The 23,220-nt window shown below is 41.9% G+C and overlaps 1 long non-coding RNA gene across 1 annotated transcript in view; it reads left to right on the forward strand.

Annotated features, from left to right (window-relative positions):
• LOC107055009 overlaps positions 1-22,248 on the forward strand; it is a 55,474-nt gene extending 33,226 nt beyond the window's left edge. Inside the window, exons 5-7 of the long non-coding RNA XR_005840900.1 lie at positions 7,104-7,293; positions 18,250-18,339; positions 18,608-22,248. This is a non-coding gene — a long non-coding RNA (uncharacterized LOC107055009). The remainder of the gene's footprint in view (positions 1-7,103; positions 7,294-18,249; positions 18,340-18,607) is intronic.
• Positions 22,249-23,220: the final 972 nt, after the last annotated feature.

Consider the following 23,220-nt stretch of genomic DNA (forward strand, 5'->3'; position numbering starts at 1 on the left):
GATAGTTTGAGAGTTGTTTATAGGGCTACGATGGTATTGCGTGCAAACAAACGCATTAACATCTCAGGCTTTCATAGCATTCTATCAAAAAAGATCCAGGTTATGGTTCTCAATGTCACTGTAACTTGGCCTTTTATTGCTGCAAATTATTTGATTTTTTTTTTTAATCCATATCACAAAAAGTCTGCTTCTGCCCTCAAATTGTCACTGCTACTTTCACACCTTTAATCTTTTCTATTTGATGTATTTCTTCAGCGGTGAATTCTATCCAGGCTGTTGTGTTTAGCTGTGGCCAGACAGCTGTTTGTCTGGGAGATGGTATTTGCATACAATAGCGCAGAGGAATTTAAATTAATCTGGGAACAAAACCCAGCAGAAACAGTCTGCACGGGATAATGAGCTGTGCAGCTCATCTAGGCTCACAGCGCTTCTCGTTTCTGACTGAGTGGTCTGTTGTTTGTCTGAACAACTCCCTCTTTCACGTGAATCTCAAGGTAAGGCTCCACAGCAGTGTTTGTGAAAAGCTTTCTCAAGCATAGTCCTGTCCTGTCTTCCTGGCATGATTCACGAAAGCTTCTCCAAACGTCATCTCTGAGGATTCGGCTAGAGTGACCAGGAGATGACAATCCCTCTAGTCTAATATGAGCAGATATCTCCCAGCACGGACATTGTCTACTGTTTTCTAACGCCTTTCTAAAGCCGTGAGTGCTGTTGTATTTTGTTACGCAACCATTTACCTAGTTAGCTTAATTTTATTACAAAATTTGGAGAATGAGATGTACAAGTGAAAAGCCTTAGGTGATGCTGTGCAAAACTGGGGGAAAGTATGATTTGTCCTGTTGCTGAAAAAGAGAGCACAACTGCGAAAAAAAGGAAAACAGGGCTGGTCTCATATGTGCCTTCCGTATTATTCTGAGAATAATGACTTCATTCAGTCTTTAAGTTTTTGGACACGTCTAGCTGGCACTCACATATTAGTTTTCACTGGTGTGTGGTTTTTCAGACAATGCGATTTGTTTGTTTTGTTGGATGGTTGTGGGTTTTTTGTATATGTTTTTTTTTTCCAGTAGCTCGTGCTTTGCACAGTGTGATTTTTAACAGTTTACAGCAGCTGACCATCATTGATTAGAAATGACATTAAAGGTCGAGGACCACAGGGAGCTGTGGCTGGAATGGCAGAGAAGGTGATGGAGCTTGTTTTCTTCCATTTATCTGCAAACTTCTGTTCTCTTTCTCTGAAACATAAACTGTAAGTTAGACCTCCTAGTTAAAAACATGAGTACCAATTTTTGCAGTCTCTTTCTTATATCCAGGCAATTGTCACGGAAATAGAGAGCCAGAGATGAGCACCCACAGGAACTCATCCCAAGACTTCTCTATGATCCTCTTACTTTCACAAAGGGCACCCTATTGCCTTATCTGAAAGGCTCAGTTAAACACCAAACAGTCACGAAGATATCTTCCCACAGACAGCGAGATGTGAGGGTTTGCAGGCTCTATTCCTTGCCTACCCGTTTGTTTTAACTCACAGCCTTGGGCAAGGCCATTCAAAAGCAAGTTCCCAGCTGACACAGAGAAGAAAGCAATAGTTACCAGCAGAATGAGCAAAAGGCATAATTAAAGAGCTATTGCCTGGTTGGATTTGCCCAAAATGTCTGTAGGATGTCGCAGCAAATGAAATGTTCATTTCATGCCTGCAGTTCTGCTGGAAGGAGTGTACCCGGAGCCAGAGCAGATCGTGCTGGAGCAGGCAGGTGGCCAGGGCTGGGATCTCCTTGTTTGCTTTCCTTCCTCTGAGCTGTCAGGCAGGGAGAAGGGATGAACAGTCTGATCAAATCTGCAAACATCTTTTGGCCAGAAAAATCACTACTGAGAAGGAGGTGTGTGCATCTCTGCCACGCTGTTTAAACAACCCAACTGAAACCAGGGCTGTGCTATGTCAAACACAGTGTGCAGACGTATGCGTGTAGCCAGGAGAGAGGAGGAGGAGAGGAAGAAGAGGAAACAAAGTGAGAAACCCCCTTTCCACTGGCTCCTCTTGGTGCCGCGTGGAGAATGCCTGCTAGATGCAAAAACAAAACACAATGACAAAGAGGGGGTTTTTGCGCTAAGTGTCAGATGAACCTGGAAGGTTAGCTTGCTCTTTAATGAAATTCTGCTTCAAAGTCTCCTCTTCTTTTTCACAGGGGAGCAGCACTTTCCTTAAGCGATGTTTAGAGGACACTAGTCTGCAAGGGTAATCATCCTCGCCTCTGGCAGGAAGAGCTCGTGCACTTGCATTTCCGAGATGGCTGTCTTTGTGAATAATTGAATTTGTCTCTGGAGCACAAGATTTCTTTTTCTGTGGGACTAACTGCAGCTCTGCTTCTTTCCTATGTGCAGCTTGCTTTAATTGGGGTAGGAGAAAGGTATAACGGCTGAGGTTTTTGTGAACGTGACGCGTAATTGAGGTGATTGCCATGAAAAGAGACATTTATAGTGTTCCAAATGCCTCCTCCAGCAGTGAATGGATCTGTAGAAAATAATTAGAGGACCCCCCACTGCCACCCGAAGGAAAAAAATGAGTGCCATATAAGGCAGCAGGAGCGTCAGTGAGCAGCAGGAAGGGCAGCTCTGCTGCACCCAGGGGTGCTCAGAGCCCAACGATTCCCCTTGGCTGATAGTTCCTCAGCATCTGCCTGGGATGCTGGTTCCCACAAGGAGCAGCCAAGTCCAACCCAAAAGAAAGGGCTTCTCTCGCCATAATTAGTGTTGCTGTGATTGAAACACTAGGACCAATTGAGGAAAAAAATCCATCAAGATTGGAGGTGCCTCTTTTTACTTTCTTTCATCGCTAAGGTCAGCAATGATGTTGGGTGGCTGGATTCAGCCAACTAGATGTGGCACAGCAGCAGTGTGTTTTTAGGATATCATTTTAGGCACGACGGAATATATTCTAAGGGGAAGACGTAGCAATCTAGTAACATAAATAAGCTGCTCAGGGATTTCTTTGCCTATTGAATACATCCCATGGCACTTGGGCTATCTTGTCAAACTGTGATGCATACCTCAGACCAATAAAAAGGCTCATCTGAGATTTCTTTGTCCTGAATATTACACTAAGTGGTACAAATCAGCATGAGCTGATCAGCAGGAGAAACTAAGGTAACTCCACCCATGTCTGGAAGTCCAAACTCTAGATTCAAGTCCAATTTTCTTGGACTCTAGTCTCTGAAAATAATATCTGGGTTGTGATCTACTGTGTGAACCAGAAACCAGAGCATATACCTTTAATGTTTTTACTTATTTCTGTGGCTTCCAAATACAATGGCTTGGATATCCCATGCTTCAGCTTCAGGACTTCCTCCTTCTCACAAACACATTTCTAAGTCAAGTTTCTGTATGACAAGTGGAGATTTTATCACCTGGTCACATTCCCTTTGCAGCAAGCCAGGCATCCATGGCTGCTTTTAGTGCATATCCCTTAGGTAGCTGAGTAAAGCAAATGAAAAAAGGAAAAGTGCAGCAGCATGTGTCCTCCCAGACACCTGCCTGGAGGTCTCTCAGTACCTGGCCAGCAGTAGCAGCTGGTCCAGCTGCAGCACATTAGCTTGATTAAACACGCTACCGAAATATCACATCTGCAAGAATTAGGGAAGTGTTATAAGTGTTGTCAGCATCCAATAGTGTGTGAAATAGGGAAATGACCAGTGAGTGCACTCATTTTATTTTATTTATTTTTTGCTTGCGCTCTGTGTCCTGCATGCTGGAACTACAGAGAGATCCATGGCCAGCACAAGTCAGTATCTGGGAAGGAAGCAGAAAACTATTGGGAAGAAAATTACGTGTGATGGCTGGCAGCTTTCAGAGGCATTGCTTGAGTACCAGGAAGGGGTGCCATAAAAAAAAAGAAAAGGGGCTTACAAAGGTCCTCAGCCCCCCAGAAATGCTTTCGGGAAAGAAATATCAGGACCCAGCTACTGGATACCCCAAACAGCCAGCCAAACTGAGTGAGGTATGGTCAACCAATTGGGATCCTCCATCCTGAAGAAATTAATTAGTGCTCTCCTGCTCCACTGGAAAATATGGTCATGGAAAACTCTCAGTTCACTTAGGTTTAATTTTTTTCAAAGGCAGTGGGAATTGAGTCTTTAAATTGCATATCTGAGCTATTTTCAAATACAGCAAGGGAAATGAGGCAAGGGAAAGAAAAAGCAATATTTTTTTGCTATGTACCTTACATTAAACCCTAGACCCTTACCAGGTTTTCAAGGGAGAACTTAACCCAGTAAACTGTTTACGCTGATTTCATCTGAAAAGACAGAGGAAAAAAATAGTCTTGAACACAGGTTTACAGTATATGTAGTGTCACAGCATTAAGGTTTCACAACACACACTAATTCTGTCGCTGCAACAGAAAACTGAGGCTTTCACATTTAATGAAGCATTTCTTTGAAGTCAAGCTAAGGTGATGGGTGTCACTGTGCTGCACATCTGCCTGCGTGCACAGGGCAGGCCATTCTGACTTCATTTTCTGAGATACTACTGAGAACAGCCCAAGAGAACGTGAGGTATTTAACCAAGCTTTGGAAAGAAAAGATGGAACAATGGCTCTTCCCCATCTCTTGCTTGCTGTCCACACCCCATGTTGCAGGTTAGAGTGGTGGTGGGACACCTGCACTCGGCCCACAGAGCAGGGACTGGGGAGATGTGGTATTTTTGGACTGAGGGAGAAAACCTTGCTGGTGTGTATTTCTAGAGCAAATCCTAACTACTGGTAGTGATTTTCTGTTCTGTGACAACTTTCTAATAACCTTGGTTATATCATGCAGCTGATAAGGAGCGAATGGTTTGTGCTGATGAGCAGATTACGTTGGTTTATTCAAAACATCTAGCCTTTTTTCACCAGAATAATCGCTGAGTTGATCTCACTCGTGTTTAGGACAACGTGTACTCACCTCCCATTGGAAAAGTCAAACTGTGCTTTCAAAGAGCAAATTAAAATCTCATTCTCACACACATACCTTTGTGTGCAGGAGGGAGGAAGGGCTGAAATGCTTCATGGCAAGGATAAATTGCACATCTGTAACCCCTCTAGCAGATTCTTCCTCTTCCCCACCAAGCCCTATCGGCCACTTTAAAGGCTTGAGAAACAAATTTGTCATTGCAAGTACAATTTTCAGCAAATTAGAGTGAGGAGAACTGCATCACTGTTAGGAGTTTAAACCAAAAAGCTACTGAGGAAAAAGGGAGAAGCTCACAAGCCCTTCCATCCCAACGAGCTGACAGTCCTGCTTGCAGGAGCATTTACTGCTACCTAGGAAACAGAATTTTGTGGGATGAGCCTTTTTCAATTAGGAAAGGAAAAAGTGAAGGTTCCTGCATTTGACTGGTATGATAAAATGAATCTTGGTATCTAGCATAGGCTGTTTCTATCTTCAAAGTCAGTGAGACAGGTTGCATTTAAACTGAGGAAAAATATTTCATATGTATAGTCATAGAAAATGAAACATTCCTAGATGCAAACTAAATAGAAGTCTCAAGACATACGAATGGAAGAAAGCTCAATACAATACCACTCAGAGAGAAGTAGGACTGTTTTTTGTTTTTTGTTTGTTTGTTTGTTTTTTGTTTTTTTTTCCTGAGAATGAAACCCTCTCTGAAGTCATTCATTCTATTTTCATAGTGAGAGTGACCACTATCATCCCCTTAGTGGAGAATAGATGCAGAATGCAATTTAGTAATTTCACATGGAGCTCAAATATCAGCTAATGGACAGTACTTGAATTGGCAAGCTGAAATTAACATAACTGTATAGCGTAGAGTATTTGCTTTGACTTGCAAATATTAAGGTAGAAACCCTTTTGTGTGAGAGACTTCTACTTTGAATAACCTAAAGTTATTAATACTACTACTAAACAATGCAAAGTAAAATATTGATTCCTCATATGTATTTTTTTAATACAAAATATTAAAGTAATTCTTGGTGAGCCTCGTTTACGCAGTCCTTTGACCTTATACCGCATCAGTATGAGTGTGACAGATGACATGCTGAGTATCTTTTGCCTTCTAGTTTAAACCAAACATTGCTAATTGGGATTTGCTAATGCAAAACTTTCAGTGCAACTGGTTAGCATTTGTTATAAATAACCTCCTTAGTCCAGAGAAGCCAGTTTTATGTAGTCTTTCTCACAGCACTTATCCGCTCAGACTTATTTGCCTTTACCTTTCTACCTCTTCCCACTTCTTCGAAGTGAATTAAAAGATGAATTGTTCATGAACAGAGACAAAAAGGAGATGAAAGTTTGTCCTGTTCATCGAGTAGCTTTGTTTTCCACACACCTGTTCTCTTTGTGTGTACGTCACGCTTCAGCAGCCACATCCCAAACCTCATCCAGCTCTACAGGTACATGATCTTACTTGTTTACCTGCCAAAGGGGAGCTGTGGGTGCCCCATGTGGCTCCCAGCCAAGCTGGGGCAGCATGGGGGGGCATATCAGGGCAGCAGCAAACATATAGTGGAGGCTCAAGTTGAAAGCCCCTTCATTTCACTGACCCATTACTCCTTTACATGGGACACTGAGGACTGCCAATATGCTCTGTGAAATTAGTTCAGGAAGAAGCCATTCATACTGGGGCTGCTCACACTGACACTGAAGTGGGCACTGCTTCAAGCCATGTAGGAGCTATTTAGCAAACAGAGGTGAAAAAACAGCTTTTTGCTGAAGCAGCACAGGAGCAGGGATCTGCAGCATCTTTCAGCTCTGGTTGTAGGCATAAGCACAGCACCTTCAGAGGTATCTGGGGCTAAGGCACCAAATCACATCAAAGGCAGTTTAGGAGAAAGCTTTGCTTAAACTTTTAGTGCTGAAAACTCTTACATTTGTTTTTAAGGCCAACTCAGAGACATCATTATAAATACAGAAGTGGTCTGCACTTTTCCAGGCACCAATGTGACCCTGCAGCGCACCTTCCCCAAACCACAGTGTATCAACAGAGTACAGGCACAGTGGTCCAAGATCAATAGCAATGAGCTGTCCAGAATATCTGTCCATCACCCCAAATTTGGCACCCGTTACTTTGAATTTTTTGAGACTCATTACAACTGTTCTATATCCTTGCAGGAAGTGCTGCAATAGGGACGTGAAAGAGACCTTGTGTTCATCTGGCCAGACTCCTCATCTGAATGCAGCCGGTGGGCTCTGCACTTGTAAAATATTACTACTTTCCTTAGCAGGCAGTATGAGTGCAGTTTAGCTACTTACCCATATGGGACAAAGGTTGCAAAAATTCAACATGTCATCAAGGCAAAAGGTAAGTGCTCACAAAAAATGTGTTTCTTTTTCATAAAAGGGGAAAGAGGAAGGAGAACCGGGATAGACAGAATTTTGTTGGTCAGTGTCAGTGGCTTTTTTGAGGTTTGCAAAGGTGCCACAGAATGCAGTCTCATGCTCTCGATAGCTGTGAACCAGCTCATGATTAGGAAATCTTATTTTTTTGGAGGAATATGAAGTAAGATTGGAATGCACAAAGGGTAGTCAGGTGAACAGTGTCACCATTTTCATTTTGGAGAAGCATGATGGGGTGAAGACTGGGCAAGTGGTTTGAGATACGGTGGGACCAAAGTCATCAGCTTTCCAAACAATGTGGTGCCTCTGCTATGCATGTGCTGCACTGAGAACTAGGAAGAGAAAATGCCCTTTTCTGGTTGAGGCTGAGAACTGGACTTTGCAAAGCAAAACATCATTTAGGATGCCCACAGGGCCAGAGACCTGGCTTCTTTTGTCAGACAAAAGGAAGCTAGAAAGCAGCATCAAGTAAGCCCTAGGGGAGAATGTGAATAGGGATGATATTTAAACATATTAAAATTAAATGCTTGTAAAGGAGCAAATGGTTTTAAGTAGGACATGAGTGGATTTGGCTACAAATTAAACAACAGTTGTGTCCGCTGGCCAGCAGTGAGCGCAAAGAGTCCGAATTGATAAGAAGATGCAGCTGGGCAGAGATGTTAGCTGAGCTGGGCAAACTTGTGTCTGTGCTCAAGGGGGGTGAGGGGGTGGATTTGATGACCCCAGACACTTCTTTCAGGCCCAGGTTTCTGTTAGCAAGCTGAGAAGGATTAAATTGATGCAACAAACTTGGCAAGGTTTTGGTTAAGAGTTGCAAAGCTAACGTGCTCACCTGCTGCTGCCTGGGGCTGTACTCAGCATACTTTCAAGGGCTGAGAGCAGGGCAGGTGCAGGGGATGTTAGAGGTAGCAGAGGGGAGCAGCGTCCATGTGTGCAGTTCTGTCCCTTGTGCAATTTTTCTGTATCTAATATAACTAATATAGTAATTGTGATAATCAAGCACTGATTGTCTTTCCTTGCCTATGTTTAATACTGGTATGTTTGATGCTGTAAATGTGGTCTACGTTAAATATGTGCAGCTGCTGTGGATTTTTCAACCACTGCATTATGTGTTACTGATAACATTTGCTGGAGACAGCTAAAAATATCAGTTTGCAATGCACCTCTTGAAGCTTTTCATTTTAAAGTAATTGGAGTTTTGCAATGAACACTGCCCGCTCAAAAGAAGGCAGAAGACCATAATGCCACCTGTGAGTGGAATGGAGATGGGCAGTCATTATCAGTAAAGTACAGCTCCCAGCTGTGTCAGAGCAAAGTAAATCCAGTACTTTATCTATTCCATCTCAGTCCACAAACCAGAACTACCAGGAGAGCAAAGTTCAGGAGTGCCCATGCTGGATGCAGCATAGGGGCTGGCCAGAGATCTTAACATCTGCCCAACACGCACCATTGCATGACTGTACCACTGCTCTTCCTGCTTAAATGTGGGGGTGCAGACAGATCTGACTTCTGGATCACAGATGTGCTGTGTTCGATGCATCACTTCTGACCTCCCACAGGTGGATTTGAGCCCTGAAGGAACAGGGAGAGTAGGAGGTGCTGAGATACTTTTTAAAATAGACAACACAGAAAAGAGTGAGAGGCTCTGCTCCTGAGGGAAGGCAGGTTTGAGAATAGAAAAGGGCCACTTACACTGAAAAATGGAGTTGATCTTAACCTGTCTGACACACTGAACACCTTACCTGATGCAGAGAAAGTCTGCAGAGTAAAGGAAATAGAGGGGCACGAGATTGATGTGAAGATTTATTGCAGTGGAAAAAATCATATGAGAAAAATTGAAGATCAGCTTCAAAAGGAAATGCCTTGGTCCAGCAGTTAAGCAAAGGTTTATGTGAATTTTGGTAAGGTCATGAATTAGAGTAATGACATTGCATCTGGAATTGGATGCAGGACTTTCATTAACAAATGTGTCTATGGATAGTGGTGAAAAATGACTCTTCTAATTAAAAAAAAAGAAAATCCTGCTCCTTCATCAGAAGACCCGAATCATAATGAACACCGTGTTTCTGATTTTCCTTCTTGGGCTTTTTCAGTTGTTGTTGTTACTGTTGTTGCCACGATAAAAGGAGAGTGGCATTACATGAAGGAAGTGCAGTTAAACCAGACTTCAGAAATTCCATGCTTTAAGAACGTGACCTCAAGAAACTAGTCCAATTATGCTTTGAAATGGACAGTGCTAAGTATAAGTATTATTTCATCTCGGGTACAAATTACAGGAGAAAATACAGGGTATTTTTGCAGAGAGAAATAGAAAACGTTAGATCTTACCGTGTCCTGCAGAATCTGTTAAACAAAAGCTATCAATTGTGTTAGAGCACGATTATAAAGGAAAAGGTATAGCTGTAGATTTGCAATAGATACCACAAACAATAGCTGTTAACAAAAATACATAGAGGGAAAATCCTTTCTTAATTGCTTTTTATTTTTTCATGAGCACATGTAGAGCAGGTCTGTGGAAAGCGCCAAAGAATTTAGCAAACATAATAACTAAAATATTCTTTGCATGGGATTTCTCAGGGATCTTTGCTGTAGCAAAGCTCTAGTATCTCTGAAAAATACAGTTACTGCATGGGTTAGTGAGATAATAGGCTTTTTTTTAATTAAAAAAAGAAAAAGCTGAAGAGTTTTTGTGCTTTGTTGACCGCTATGTCACAGGCTCACACGGAAGGTATGCAAACCCAGTCATCTACTTAGGTTGTTCTGAAAGTAATGCCTCCTATTTATTTCCATGGAGACTGCAACAGGTGCAAAGACCACAGCAACACTGTGATTGTTAGAGCAAATTCTCAGCTACAAAACACGGGTTTTCAACATAGGCACCATTAGCTATGCATTTTTACTAGCTATGAACAAGAGCCTGTGTGTTGTGCTTGTAAAATTATGCACGGCCATCCAAAATGTGGCTTGTCTTTCATGTTTCTGTTGCCATTGCTGAAACACACCACCCACTGCCTCACTGTGATCACATGCACTGTTTGGTCTCCGTAAACGTTCAGCAAGCATCAATGAATGATAATGGTGTAATTTTTTCTGCATGGAGAAATTCAGAGAGACACCTTTATTTCATACGCACTTCCATGCCAGACACCATTCTGTCAGACTGCCCCTCTGGTGCCAACTGTCACACAGTAACAACGTGTAACAGAATACCAATGAGAAGATTCAACCTCTATTGCCATACCACCAACATCCGCCTCTGATGTCATGGGCCAACATAATAATATAGGAGGCATTACTTTCAGAGCATCCCTCGTAGTTAACCACTAACATAAAAACTATGTTTGAGCACTTCACTGTGAGTCTTATACTGAAGTTAATGCTAGAAGGTTAAATACCAGCAAGCAGCGTGCTTGAGCTTTGCCCTTAAGTTTCTGTTTGTTGTCACTGATGAGTTGGAATTGTTGAGGATTTTCTTTAAGGTGACTTTCAGACGCAATAGGTTTCTCAGTCTTCCAACTTAGGTCATTACCTACTCAGATCTCTTTTCAGTGAATTCTGAATTTTAAAGCTCTTTAACATTTTCATAGGGAACGTGTTCGCCCTTAATGTGATTTACTGCAACCAGGTCACTCTACAAAATCAAGCAGCAGAGTAAGGAAAAAAACAAGCAAACAACAACACAGAAGGTCAGCACAATAACACACATGGGTCACAAGGAGTCATTCAGAGGACAGCTTGCAAATATGTACCAAGGCATAGCTGTCCATGATGTGCTACATGTCTCTATCTCAGGGTGACTGGCACACAGACAGTTAGAGGATGTGACTGCTGGCTACTATCACTACTTACAAGTACCAAAGCAAGGGCTGTCTTGGTTTTTCTGCTGTTTCATGAGTAGGAGATATTCAGCATGACTTTCAGGATGCTGCAGTGAGAAAGCTCTCTGTGGCAAGGGCCAGGACTTACAAGACGCAGCTATTTACCCCACAGTTTATTGGTAAGATGATGAACACTATAAGTTTTGACGTTCTGAGTGATTTCATCGTAAAAAAGACAATGTATTTGGGAAAAACAGGTGTTAGAAATGTTTAAGTACATCTCCTCAGTGTTATTCCTCACTATTTTCACGGCGGGAATAGTGTTGGTCCACAAAAATAGGAGGGAGTGTTTGGTCTTCACATCTTATGTGAGATGTTTTATTCACAGGAGGAAAATGGAAAGAAAGAGGAACTTATAACCAAGCAGTCCTCCTATGCTGAGGTGTATGGGAATGGCGGTGCACTGTATGGGTGGAGAGTCTACTTGGGTCTGAATAACACTCTAAAGATTTTTGCCACCAAAATCATTGATGATGGCAAGAGGTTTTCTCACCAAGGCTGTAATTTCTGCTTATACACCAATGGGTCTGAAAAACAAATGTCCAACCCTCCTGAAATGAATGGGTGTCAAACAGTGGGACTGTCAACAATACTTTGACTGTAGTTGCTTATTTGAGGAAGCCCATGGCTCAGAGATGGCACAGTAATGCAAGGTTGATGCTCAGGATGCAAAGGAAGATTCAACAGGGAAAAGCAGAAAAAAAGAAAAAGTAAACCTCCGTCTTGGGGCTGTCAGTCACTGATGCAAGAGAAATAAAAACAGAAGTTAATGATTTGAGATTTCCTCTTGCGTTAGCATGATTCAAACATAAGTCCTACTGATAAAAAAATCAACATTTGTCAAGCAGCTACAAATGTTACCTGGGTAATCATTCAAGTATTCTAAGATCCTTGAACTCTTCCTGTCCTCTGCCCCTGCTGATGCTCTTTGCCTCAGTTTGAACATCACTCAACCAAAGCTTTATTTGACTTATTCTCTGAATTACTGTGTCACGTGTGACAGGCTGTGCATGCACCCCCACCAGCTCCTTAGTACAAGAGGGGAGAGATACAAACTAGAGAAAGAAACTACAGCCTTTGCTGTTGGGTTTCTCTGGGCATCCTGTGATGCTCCTGGAAACCAGTGGCTGGCCTCTGATGGTGGTGTTGGGCTATCAGCCTCTAGCAGTGCTCTGAGCATACGGTTTGCTGGAGCAGCTCTCTGAGAGAGATGGGTACCGAGGTGGCCTTCTCAGACCTTGGACTGACAGAGCCCAGATCCTGGAGGCAGTGTAGTTGTATACTCCAAGCCCCTTCATTGAATCTCAGCCCATTCATTGGTAAGGCAGGAGCTGGGGAAAAACAAGTGCAGGAACCCCACAGGCTGGGCAGCATGAACACAGCAGAGACAACACAGGTCTGAGGAACAGCAGTGATATTTGCTCACAGATGGCCTGGGTATTACTGATATAGAAGGATAGGGAGTGCAAGTGCGAGTCTCTCAATGAAGTTGAGAGTCTTGATAGGTTAAGTAGAAGATGGTGTTCAATCAAGAGAGCTTTTCTGAAGAGGGTACTTTTGGACTGAAATGTTTATAATATGTCTTTCCTAGAATGGAGCTCTTCTAAGTACAAATTTCTGAGAAAATGTATGGTCTTCTCACATCTAACTTTGCCAAATATTGATTTCTCCTTTTGGTAAAGGCTCAGCAATAGAAGCTCCTGTACATTGAATTTCTGCTAGACCCAAACCATTGGTAAAGACAAATGAATGTCAAACAGTTAACAGAGGCTGAGCTGTTAAATGAAAAAGATGTACTTAGTAATTCAGAGCTGTGCTTGAAAGCTGCCTTCCAGAATAGTTATCCAGAAAACATATCTTCTGAAAAAGCAAAGGCCAGCACCCAACACAGAAGTGGAGATACATACTTATTCTGATCAAAAGCCCAAAAGAAGAACCATCACCAGATTCAATATTATTTAGTCTACTAGCCAACCTTCAGCTCATGTTAGAAAACACGCTTTTACCATATGTTTTCTTACATATGAAAATACATGTCTGTCCTCTGACAGCCCCACTACAATTTGTACTGTGAATGTCTTAAGACATTCATTTTCTGATAAGGAGAATCCTTCAAACAAAAGGAGGAGAGGAGAGGAGAGGGAAAGGGGAGGAGAGGGAAAGGGGAGGAAAGGGAAAGGGAGGGGAGGAAAGGGAAAGGGAAAGGGAAAGAAAGGAAATTCCACCCAAAATGTACCCTAAGTTCAGAAAAACATAAGGCCATGATTATTAAATATAGGTGTCCTGATTTCGGCTGGGACAGAGCTGATATTCTTCACAGCATCTGGTGTGATGCTAAGTTTTGGCTTTAGGAGAAAAACAACGTTGATGACACACCAGTGCTTTAGCTGTTGCTGAACAGTGCTGTACAGAACCAAGGACATTCTAGTTTCTCAGGTCTTTATGCTGTCTTGCCAGTTAGGGGGGCTGGGGGGCACAGGGAGCTTAGGGAGGATAGAACCAGTAAAGCTGATCTAAACTGGTCAAAGGGATTTTCCGTACCATATGACGTCATGTGGAAAAAACTATAAAACTGAGGGGAGTTGGTCAGGGAGGGCAGCCACTGTTTGAAGACTGGCTAGTCGGTAGGCGGTGAGCTTCTGCATTGTGCATCATTTGTTTTGTAAATATGTATACATATAATTGTCATTACTATTACTTCTCTCTCTCTCTTTCCTGTCTTAGTAAATAGTTTCTATCTCAACCCACAAGTTCTACTTCTTTTTTTTCCCTGATTCTCTCCCCCATTCTGCTGGGAGGAGAGGGAGTGATCAATAGGCTGCGTGGTGTTTAGCTGCCTTCTGGGTTAAACCACGCCAAAAAGTCAATGCAGGCACAACCAGACAGTAACACTAGGTAAAAAGGTGGAAATTAGAAGAAGAGGGAGAAAGAGTCCTAGGTGGATTAGCTGTAAAAAATGTCAGTGAAACTTGAACTCATTACCTCAGGGAGGAAAGTAAAGAACTGAGGTGACCCTGTATGAGTTAACAGGGTTAGAAAAAAAGAAGAAAAGCAAATTATATTAATGGTGGAGAATTATATGAGATTTATGTCAGAAAGAGAAAGAATTGCAGATTTCTTAAGTAATCCAGGGTCTTCACTTATTTCCAGTCCAGTTTTAAGGCTCAGAAGGGGCCAGAAATATGATTTATTCAAGGCTTTTGAGACATGTTGTTACCACAGTTTCAGCAGTTCTTACTTAACATTCAACATAGCTGCAAACCAATGGCTAAATCAGAAATGCAAGGAAAATAAGGCTTATGGTGCCTGATAGCTTGTATCTATACAGTCAGCTGTGCCTGGAACAGAAATATTGTGCAAACAAAATAAAATACTAAAACACATTTTCCATTCCTTGTGGTCATCAGAAATGTGCTGCTTTGATGCGAAGGTGAAGTTTGGGCTTCTTGGTCAAGCAGGAATTGTCTGGGGTGTGACACTGTCATACAACTACCTGGATAATAGAACATGAGAAGTTTGTTACTCACCATCAACAGACATTTCAGGGGACAGCAGGCAATAGCTTAAGCTTTTGCAGATGGTTTTGATCAGCAAACACCTGGAGGAGCCAACAGGTGGAACTGATGCCCTGCTATCAGCTGTGATGGTTTTATCTAGCTTTAATAAATCTACCCAGGCATACTTTGAAAGGTAGGGAAATGCATCGTAGATCTTGTGGTAGTAGCTGCTGATATATGATTCCAACTCCTTCTTTGACCTCAAATTGGAGTGTGTAAGCTTTTATCTTGCCAGGTATGTGGGTGCGTATAGGATTTAATTTGCACTCTTTTTACAAAACAAGGCCATTAAGTCTCATTAGAAGTTGTTACTGTGACCTTCAGTACCCATTTCATTAATACGTTTTTGTTTGCTTTCCAACCTACCCTGCAATTTCTACTGGCCTATGGGAGCGCTCAGCTAGCACCTTGCAAACAGTGAGCTTGCACAGCAGCTGCAAGTCACTTAGCTGCTGTCCATGACTCACATCCCTGCTTCTGAGCAAATCCTGTCCCTATAGCAGCACGCTGCTTCTGTGAGCACAAATGGGAGCTAGCTGAGGGATTCTCCATGGGATGGTAATGTCTGTCATGTTCCTGACATGGAAGGCTCCAGGACAGGATGGAGAGGCTGTGAGTGGTCAGCGGTCATGCAGGTGGATGCAGGTCTCTCAAAAGACACAATGGAAAATTTAGAGCTTTAGAATCATGTTCAGTTATTTATTTTTAGGTTAGGAACTAGTTATTTACTCAAGGTATACGTTTTTTTGTTTGTTTGTTTGTTTGTTTTAAACAAAAATGAAACAATGGCAATCATGATATTTATCCAAGGGAATAATATTGCATAGGGAAGAAAAGGTAAGGAGCCAGGGACGCCGTAGCTAGTCAGCTTCCAAGGAATAAGCAAGACAGAAAATACAAATAATTTGTGGGTGGTCCTTTCCTTGGGCTTGAATTAAACATGCTTCATAGTCAGCTAGTCAGAACATACCACTGTTTTTTCCTAAAAGGCAACCATTCCTCTTTTGCAATAATATCTGTCACACTAGGACATGGAAACTACCATGTCACAAAATTTGTTTTAAGTTTCAAGTAAAAACTTACGACATTTTAATGGCTATGTTCCAATTGTAGAAAGTTTCCAAGGAAATGTTCTCATTGCCATTTTGGATTGCAGACAGTGTGAAGAAACTGGCAAGCTCAGAAAGGTTAATAGGGAACACCTTGGACCACATTAACCATTCTCACTGATTATGAAAAATGAGGGGTCTAAACAAAATCTGCTGGGGAAAGAATTAAAACTGATCTCCTTTGGACTTCTCAGACTTTTCTTCTTTAGGCTACGATTCTTCACCTCTGTGAAAGGTTGCAGCAAAAAGTGAATGGAATAGCCTTTTTGATGCATACATATAGACTCCTGAAGCAGAAGGCTTAGACTGCACAAGAAAGATTTAGGTTAGACATTAGGAAAACTCTTCTTCATAGGAAGAGCCTGAAAGCTCCAGGAGAGATTGAGCAGATCGTCTGCCGCCATGACTGGGGCTGCGAGGAATAACATGAATATCACCAATTCTGGCTTTGGAGATGTATTTTGGATGTCACTACCAACTGCGTTTTCTAGTAAAACTTGGCATTGTTTCATCTCTGACTCTGAGATGAGTTTCAGCATCATAGAAATGAGGACTGATTGGGAGATCCCCCTGGAACATTCATTTTGGGCAACAGTTCCTCTGAGTACTTGCCATGTAGTTCAAGTGGATGCGGTGCTACTCTGACTTACGGCTGGAGCTTTGGGTTGTTCCCAAGTTACCTACAGTGTCAGTGAGAAAGTGATGGTTTTGCCAGATATAACGTATCGTGCTACAAGCACAACACAGCTGGAGTTACCAAATATCAATGGAGGGACTAGATCCGAGTTTGAGGATCCTTATTTAGAGCAGAACACTTACTTATGTGTATACTTTGGAGACTTTTCTTTGATCATCTGCTTCATAACAGCAAAACCTAGATGGAAAGTCTGCTGCACAGTGCTGGCTGAACTTAGCACAGAACATATTTGTAGACGTTAAGGCTGACTAGCAAGCCGCTCTTGTTATAATGCTTTGCTTCCAATTGCCTTCATCCAGGTTGAAGCTTTTGATCTATGAGCATCCCAAATTAAGAAATTTCTCCTCAGAAAGAGTGTACAGGCAGAGCCTTGTATTGTCCATATCCATGCCTTTTCAGACAAGGCATGCTCAGGCAGTTCTGCAAAACCACTGTAATTTTCCTGGTGACTTATTTTCACTTGTGGTATTGAACACTGCAAGCACTTGTTTGCACTGTCCTGCTGAGCAGAGCAAGGGGTGTTGCTATCATGGGGCCAGATGATAGGAAGTCTTTCAAGTGTTTGTCTGTTCTTCACTTCCAAACAGATGTTCACTCTTTTCCTTCCGTTTTCTACACTTTATTGTCAGGTTTAAATCTATTTTGGATGGCAGATTTGTATTTCTTCATAGTAAACATCTATAAAAATATTATGAACTAAAAATAGTTGAACAACAAGAGATTAATGAAAAGAGGAGAAAGCAATTATGCTATGAGTTCAGTGACTATTTACCAATGCAGAGTTTCAGTTGGATAGTTCCAGTCTTCATTCTGAATGATTGACTTGCATTGCCTGCAATATATCAAACTTGCTTTCCGCTAAAAGTGTATACCACTTTCTTTGCTTGTGAGTGCAAAGGTCTTTGTGCTGCATGAGTAAGAGTATGAATGTCTTTGTTTAGTGGGAAAAAGCAATTTCTCTTAGTATCGTAAGCTGCTAAGTAAATGTAATTGGGAACATCCAGGCAGCATGAAGATAAGATCTCCCACCCTGCTAGTACACATCTCTTCATCCAGCCTTGATTTTGAATCTCTCCAGTCCTTCCCTTTTATTGCTTAAGGAGAAAGTGAAGTGAGTACAAATGCAGATTTTTGGAGCAACTGGCATACAACCAGAACTACTGCATCTAAAGCATGCAATTTCTTGTGACTTCCAGAAACCTCTTATATGTGATGCTCTCTAGAAAGGTATCTGATTTTGTGTATTCAGTGTATCAGTATGCTAGGCAGCCTTTTTCATGGGATTTGTCTCCTTGTCCAACTAACAAAGGCAGGAGTTGCATGGTAATCAGGTAGTGTCTCATTGTTGGCCCTGTGCTGTGCCCATTACTAGTGCTAGTGTTTCTCCACATGGGTGTTTGTCCCTGAGGTATTGAATTGAAGGATGTGGGAGCCCACTATTCAGCCTGGCCCCTGGTAGTGATGAGGGTGTCCCTTGGCTTTCCTTCAATTATGTCTCCAATCAGAAATATAGCAGGAGAAGAAATACAATAAAGAGGAAGGAAGTGCTTCCTTGCCATGCAGGATGGTAAGTAACTAAGTTTGTAGGAGAGGCTCTGTCTACTGTGGATGTTGGAATTCAGCAGTGGCAGACGAGTGAGAAACGCTGGAGGCTAACAATTGGCTTTTACTGCCCTACAGCCTAACATGAGCTGCATAGTGAGAAAGGTGTTTCCCAAGCCAAGCATTGTGCGGTACGTGGACCAAGGAAAACCTGACAGCAGCCTGGAGGTAATAAAACTCATGAATAGGTCAATGACATAACCATAGAAATAATTAGCAGAAAAAGCATTGGTTGCTAAACCACTCCTGCCAATGGGAGCATGTAGATGTCCATCTGGGTTACCACTTTGGGTAGCTTGTCAGCCAAGAAACTTTCAGCCACACGAGCTTGCTCTTCACTTACAGCATTTAGCACCATTCAGATTTATAGCTTAAAGTGCAATGAAAGGGATTAGAAGCTTTGCTTTGTGTTTTTGTTTATTTTTTTCTTCTCCAGAAATGTCTATTGAACAAAAAGACTCACAAGACAGTGAAGGTTTCTATTGTCAGATCTGTGCTTGATGTTACAAGGGACCCACCAGGCACATATGATGTTGTCGTATGTCTGTTTTCCTTCCTTGGGAATGAAATATGGAGTATTTCATCAGAAGAAATATTGGTTTCCTTTGGTGAGTTTTTCATAGATAAGACACATCTGAAATGTTAAGAACATTAAACACATGTATGCTTTGTTATTTAAAATACAGAATAAATGGTAACTGTATGGGAGTATTGTACACGTCACACAGCTTGAACTTTCTTTCTGGCAGATTTCTTAGCTCAAGCCTCTAAGTGAGTCAAGAAGGCTGCCAAAAACACCTGAGTAAACTCAACTAGTTAAGAAGAAACTTCTACACAAAAAAAAGATGCTTGCTATTGTTAGGCAGTATCTTGCTGCCATTCCCATAATCAGAAGTACCGTCATTTATCTACACAGTACTGGTGAGCTGTTCTAACTATGCATTTCTCAGTGAGTAATCTGCAGCGTGGCTGGCAAAAAGCGCAGACTGACTTCCTTTAGCACCCTCTTGTGTATGCCTCATATTCAGGTGTAGATGCACAGTTAAACCTTTTTTTCTTTCCTTCTAATGTATACGCTCTTTGCACCTTAACAATATAATTGAACTGCTGGACTCTGAGCAGCCTTTTTTTGGTACACCAGGTAAACTGGTAACTACTTGCACCTGTATTCACTTTCAGATGTGGATATACCTATCGGTATGTTTTTCAGCAAAGACTGTATTGAAAACCAAAGCTCAGTCCCCTTGAGATATTACTTCAGAGGGATGGAAGATAAATGATCATTTTTCTCCAAAATGACTCATTTCACACAATTTGCAGTTTAGTAGAAATGTACTCAAATGAGAGAGCCATCAATTAAAGAAGTCTACATTCTTGCCTGTGGGCTATACTAAGATAGCTCCACTCTGTATAAAAATGTTAATGTATTTAGATGTGACAGAAAGGAGGGAAATTACATTAATTCTTGGCTGTGTTCTGTGAAGGTGCCATACTAACGCACAGTGTGACACCAAACTAAACTTTCAGCCTTTTATTATTATTTTTTTTTTAAACAAAGCCTCACTTCTTTTAAGAACTACTTTCATTGTTTGTCCTCCCTCTCCCCCCCCCCCAAAGAAAATATATCTAATGAAGCCTTAACCCAAGCTTTTACCACGATGGCTTCAGAAGGTAGAACAAGTTAGAAAACAAAATAACTTGGGTTATGTTAGGAGTGCATCTATAATTTTTAAAGCTATTAGAGAAATGATCTTGCAAAAGTAAGGTGTTCCTCTGTTTGCATAGTAAGGTATCCTTTTCTGCTGCTATGACTTCAGAGCAAACACAGTGAAAAGATAGTCTGGTGATGTAATCCATCATAACTAAACCCAAACATAACTAAACCTTAACCTTGAGGAGTACTTTGTTATTCCTGACACTTTAGCTGGCATTTGAATATAGCTCTGTCAGCACTGAGCTGGTAATTAAAAACAACGTCACTGTTAATGGTTCAACATTCTGCTTAAGGAAACAGCCAACATCCTCAACTGTATGGGAACTGATGAATCATGGCCTGAACCTCTGACCACCTGAGGCGAGCACTGAGTCAGTTGCGTGAGCACAGGTGAAGGCATTGTGGATGGAGCCATGCAGATGCCGCCATCAGGTCATATATGCTATTTCAAGCTGCATGCTGATAAGATGCATCTGTTTTTATGGGTTAAAACTAGGTAGCTCACTGCTTCTCTTTAGGTGAGGTACATACTGGAGGTTCCAGGGGCTTCAGACTCTTTAGTCCCAAAACTTTCCCTAGGGATTGCATAGCCCTGTTACTTCAGCTGCTTTTTGTTTCTTTCCAGACCACCTGGATGGGTTTATGCATTGAAAGATTACTTGGAAATTAAGCGTGATGCACTCTCTCTCACCTTTAAGCCCTTGAATGATCCTCTTTTAAAAAAAAAAAAGACGAATAAATACACCTTTCACTCTTAGTAAAGGTGTTTGCTTTGATTTGTTATAGACCTTAGAAATTCAGTACTTCCATCAGCTGTCATGACTACCTCAGGTGAGGAAAAATTTTAAAAGCCTTCCTTATTACTCATTCAATAGAGGTATGATCACTGCTTGACCTGTACTTAAATGCCGTGTACGCAGAGCCAGAGGCACACCAGTGAGAGGTCAGCATGCCCTGCACTGGCGGTACCTATAGTGCTTTTGGATGGGAATTTGTGAGCTGTGAAATCATTTAGCAAGAGAGCTAACACAAATCTTGCTAAAGCTCTGTCACACTAGGACAGCATGTAAAATGGCTTGCTGAATATCAAATGTTATTCTTATACTTTTTATAAAACAGAATAGAAACCCTATAAATCTATAAATAAATTTATCCTATTATGATGGAGAAGTGCCTGTGACAAGAAAGAATTTTAAATCCCACCCTTTTTTTTTCTTTGACCTGACAGTAGCAAGTCGTCCCCATCCATTAATTATGGGATAAGTGCTGCTGCTTTACTATAGGAAACATATGGATAACTACACTAAACTATTTTCTGCAGTTGAGAGGAAAAACCACAAGAGAGATACACCCAGACCTACACAGCCATGGTGTGTTCCCAGGCCCACTTTTGGAAAGGCCCTGACTAGGCTTAGGAGCACCACCAGCATGTACATAATCCACCTCACAACTGTTAAACCGAGCTCTATGCTTAAAAACAGAAATCAGTAATGCACAGCCAACCCACGTGAAAGGGTCTGCTTTAATAACCTTCACTGTCACTGATTGCCCTCTGAATTTATGGGATGTGTTTTGAGCGTTTAACCTGCAACCCTGACAGTAGTCTCCTGCCACAAAGTCCTTGTTTACCCGGTGCCTGCTGCAAGCTCTTTGATCTATACACATCTGAGGTTTTTTATGATTTATTCATAACATTTTTGAAACACTCTACCAACTAAAAGGGATACCATTTAATCTGTGTTTCTTTAGAGGACCGGGCTGCGTCTTCAGGCTCTCTAAATTTCACCAGTTGAGCAAGCTTGGCTCCCTCTTCCATGACACAGGGTAATGAATTAGGCTAAAATGATTTCCCTGTTGCTTCACTGTGAATAAAAATATGAGAATCTCTCATTCTGGAGACAAACGGCACATGCAAAATGGCAGCATGGGCAGCACGAGGAAGAGGCAATGCAGTATGACAGTGATGAACGCTGCCTTCCCCTCCATAGCAGCACAGTGGCCATGCCAAGAGTGAATATAGTCTGCCGTGTCTGCAGCAGCCTTATTCTCCAAACAAAATGGATTGCAACAGGCTGACTTTCATGAGCCTGTGAGGTATTGAGTGTCCTCCTTCACCCATGCCATTCAACCCTGTAAAATTCACTTAAAGAAATCTCTATTATGCTACAACAGTATTTACCCAGACATGGGCAAGCAATGCAATTGGCAGCGTGTGTCACAGTACTGGCAGAAGAAACTGAGCAAAAGACTTGATTCTGACCCAGCAGAGTGCTGTTTGGGAGCTGAATCCCTTCTTATAAAGCCTTGGAGAATGAAGAGGTTATATCTGTGTGCATATATATGTGTGTGTGTGTGTATACGTGTATCATGACATGAACACAGATTGCAGTGGCGCTGAAATTAAATCCAGGTTCTTCTCGGTCTACCTTCCTCAATTCCTAAAGCAGAGACCTGGCTACCAGTGGGTCACTAAGGAGGAATAATTTTGCCTATAAATTGCCTAAGACTATAAATATACAAAGCAAATAGAGAGGCTCTCTCTCCATGGATTGTATATCATCACTGTCTGAGGAGATACAATGTCAAAGTCATAGTGCAAGGCAGAGCTGAGCCATTTCTCTGCTATAAATAGCCCTGGGGACAGCTGCCTTCTAACCAGCACTCTAGACATGTGGCAGAAGCACTTTGTTGACCATGGGTTAATGCTGCACTTCTCTGGCTCACTCTTGGTTCCCGCACCAGTGTCATTATGGCCCTCTTGGTCAAACCCTTTGGGCTGCAGCTGAGCTTGCTAAGTCTGAGCCTGTAAGGAAGGGTGTTGTTTCAGCTCTTGTCTAGCAAGATTTTAAATGAAAACCAAGAGACAGCTGGGCATTAATAGAAGGGAACAATGCACAGAAATAGGGGGGAGGAGGAGGGGAGACAAAACCAAGGCTCTTAAATTCACAGCTTTGCCTCTGAGTCCGGAGATGCCCAGGCTAAGAGAAAGCTGTATTTCACTTCCTCAGGTTTGTTCAGATAGCGAAATGGTACTTTTCCAAAAATGAGGCAGGTGTTAGGAAAGATGGTCTCTTTTTAGTAAATGTGAAATAATCCTCATGGGCAAATAGTAGTCTACTCGCTAACCACCATCTGTCTGTGTTTGATTAGCAGATAAACACTGAGCTCTGGAATACTTACTGCTTCAAAGGAAGATTAAAGGAAAATGTTAAAGAAGTTGATAGCACCAGACATTGCAGGTGTGAATCCTCTGTGCTAACTTCCTCAAAACTCTCTGTTAGTTGGGAAAAACAGTTTCATCCCATTAGAGCAAGTAAAACCCTCACTAAATTCAG

The sequence above is a fragment of the Gallus gallus genome, chromosome 1, assembly GCF_016699485.2.
Source record: "Gallus gallus isolate bGalGal1 chromosome 1, bGalGal1.mat.broiler.GRCg7b, whole genome shotgun sequence".
Classification (NCBI taxonomy): Eukaryota; Metazoa; Chordata; class Aves; order Galliformes; family Phasianidae; genus Gallus; species Gallus gallus.